Consider the following 1,097-nt stretch of genomic DNA (forward strand, 5'->3'; position numbering starts at 1 on the left):
CCCACTAAAAGACTAAGATGGGAGATTTCTAACATAGCTATATTTGTACATTATTATTTTCAATATACCATTCAATTCAACTTGTCAGTATTTTATTTATTTATAATTTTAAGGCATAAATCTATAGGTAAAATAGATCTATAATAAACTTATTGGTGATATATTTCTTGGCGTTCTGTGTTAGGGTTTTGTTAGCTTCATAAAATGAAGTACCTTTCAATATTTTCCTGTGTTCTGGGATAATTTCTATAGTTTTTGAATTAACCTGCCTTGACATTTTCTAAAATTTATCCAAAAGTTTGTAGGGCTCAGGCCCCCTTTTTCTTTGTTGGTTATTGGTCTATGCATTTTTATACGTCTTTACTGAATTTAGATAATTTACATTCTTATAAAAGATTATTCCTTTGAGATTTTCAAAAGTATATATATTTATGTATTGTGATTTCCCCTCTGTATCTACTATATTATCCTTCTTTCTAATTAACTGGAATTACTCATAATAATAATTTTTACATTGACTATATTTGCCCAAGATTTGTCTATTTTACTGCCTTTTTTCTAAGATCCCCTTCTTGGAATTATTTATAAAACATTTTTTGTTTCAGAATTTACCTATTTTGCTTTTTATATTTATCATTTTCTTCTTTTTGCTTTATTGTATCCTTTTTATAACCTTTTGAGTTGACCTCTACATTTTGACTTTAAGAGTCTCATGCTCTACCGACTGAGCTAGCCAGGCGCCTACATTTTGACTTTATATCTGGATAGAGCTTTCATAATACTTCATGAATTTAATTTGGTTTAAATTTTAAATACTTTATTTGACTCTAGTTTTCAGAACAGTTGTAGATTTATAGGGTCAACTTCAGGAATGAGCACAGAGCAGACATTACTTAACTTGTTTACACCAAGCGCTGATCTCCCATGCCTCAATGGAACCACCCTTCACAGTTACACTCACCCTAGTTTGAGGGAGACAGACCCCCACCCCAAAGACCAAACCCCTGTTCACATGACATCTCACAACCTGGAAGTTTTGTGAAGCCTCAGTTCTGGCAGGGTTGTGACAGGTCTCATTTCACAAACAGACCAGAGCA

This window comes from Neovison vison, chromosome X, assembly GCF_020171115.1.
Source record: "Neovison vison isolate M4711 chromosome X, ASM_NN_V1, whole genome shotgun sequence".
Classification (NCBI taxonomy): Eukaryota; Metazoa; Chordata; class Mammalia; order Carnivora; family Mustelidae; genus Neogale; species Neogale vison.